This window comes from Narcine bancroftii, chromosome 7 (assembly GCF_036971445.1).
Source record: "Narcine bancroftii isolate sNarBan1 chromosome 7, sNarBan1.hap1, whole genome shotgun sequence".
NCBI lineage: Eukaryota > Metazoa > Chordata > Chondrichthyes > Torpediniformes > Narcinidae > Narcine > Narcine bancroftii.
In genome coordinates, this window is record NC_091475.1 from 166,289,634 (window position 1) to 166,292,028 (window position 2,395).

Consider the following 2,395-nt stretch of genomic DNA (forward strand, 5'->3'; position numbering starts at 1 on the left):
ATAAAGTCCATTCTCATACTGTCATGCAACAATAATATTGGTAATATGTGTATTATTGATTATTTAATCTGGATAGAATTAATCCTTTCCTGTAATTTTTGATTAAATATTAGATCTTTAATTTGTATTCTATTTCTTTCCTCTTGGCCTTTGTTAAGATCACTATTTTGTTATTTTCAATATTTAGCCAAGAAAGCAAACATTTATTGCACCTCTCCAATTGCTGTTGTAAAGGTGATAATTAAATACCTTGAACTGCTGCGAACTTGCTGGTGAAAGTGCTCCCATAGAGCTATTGGAGAGGGAGTTGTAGTATTTCGACCCAGTGATAATGAAGGATTGTCAATATATTTCCCAAGTCAAGATATTTTCCAAGCAGGTGTTGGAGTTTTCATACATCTTCTGCCCTTGTTTTCCTTTGGTAGGGATCATAGTTTTGTGGGATCCGCTGTCAAAAAGGTTTTGCAAGTGATTGGAAAGAATTTATAGATAGTAGGAGAATGAATATTAAAGGAGGTTGAAGTACCAATCAAGCAGACTGCTTAATTCTATCAGGAACAAGATTTAAGAATACTGTATTATGTTTTCAACTTTTATGATCAATGTTCATCAATAGATTTGATTACAAATATAGTGGTGAAAGTCCAATGTGCTGTCTACAATTACCCACTTTGCACTATCTACTATATCGAAAATGTAAACAAAACTTGTATTTTACTGGAGTTTAGAGGTAAAACTTGTTTTTTTCTGATTTCATACTACAAGAGTAAAGGGTGGATTAAATCATATATATTCAATTAATTTTCTTAGTAATATAATTAAAACAATACACGTGTTACCACATGGTTTCAGTTTCTTTTACAAGGCTAATATCCTTTTCATCTATCTAACCCTGTACTGTAACATTATTCAGGATGTCAATTATGTAAGACAAATATCCACTCTCGGGTGAATTCCTTGAAAAAAAAGTTTCTAAATTGTAAACTTTCATACCAACTCTGGTGAGAGCCATATATAGAGATCACTATTTTTCAATTTGAAAAGGTGCCATACTTTGGTTTGATGTAATGCAGCCTTAAAATGTGCATCTCCACAGCCAGAATAATATTGAAAATTTGATAATAAACATCAGCATAATCTACTAGAGAAGATGGAATGCAATCTAAACCAATATAATCTGTCCTCATCGACCATCCCACCAGTATCTGCATTCAGTGACTGTCCTTTGCTATTTCTGCTTCTTTCAGTGAAATTCCAGAATCAAACACAATTCCACACCCTCCCTTTCAAAGAGACCACTCTCATCACATCTCCCTAGTACGCTTTTCCATCTCCAGTCCTCTTCTTATGGCACTTTTCTAAGAAATGGCAGGAGATGCAACTATTCATTTAACTAGTCCCCTTGCACTATCCAGGGACCCAGAGATTGTGTTCAGGTGAATAAGCTATACAAGTGCACTTCCTCCAATCTAATTTACATTCAACGTTTATTTCATGATCTTTGTATTTGGTTTCTCCAATGTAGACTGCAAAATAGTTACCCAGAATACCACTGTTCAGCCCACAGGTGCAACCCCAAGCTTGAGGTCTGCCACTGTAATTCTCAGCTCACTCCTGTTCTGACTTGTCTGCACTGTCCTGCTCATGTCCAATTAGACCTAACACAAGGTGAAGAAACATTACAGCTCTTTTGTCATGGCACCCTTCAAGTCTCAACATTGAATTCAAGAATTTCAGATATCAAGTTTTTTTTCTAGATTAGAACTGGCCATTTTTACTGTTGGACTTACAATTTGTAATATTAACTTTTCTTCCCAGATAGAGATATTCCCTTTGTCTCATTCATCCCTCCTGTAACCCCTCTGCAATTCAAAAAGTGATGAATTTTCATTTTCCCATTTGGATTCTTTGGTCTGAAAAGGTCATTGCTTCTCTTACCACAGATGCAGCCAGATCTCCTGAATTTTTTTAACATTTTTATGTTTTTCTTGCAGGTTTTTGACTTTTCAACCCCACAAAAGAGAACCTCTCATCTTCACTTTGCCAGGACCCCAGTCTTCTCATGGTTCTGAGCCGCGGCAGATATAACATCAGTTCAATACCTCCTCATAAAATAACCTACCCATTTTTTTTCAAAATATATTTATTGAGCATCTATGTGCTCATATCTGTTTTTAATAAGTGAACTTTTAAAATCATAATATTGGCCAATCTGTGTACATCTTTCAGGTTAGGGTTTGTTATATTGTTTACATGCTCCATTAATGGGAATTTCAGGCAATTCTGTATATTTTATCAGGTACTTTATGTGCCACTGGAAACACAAATGTTTTTAGGCCTCTTCCAGAATGTTTCAAATGGTAAATCATCATCTATTTTGTATAACTGCCTCACA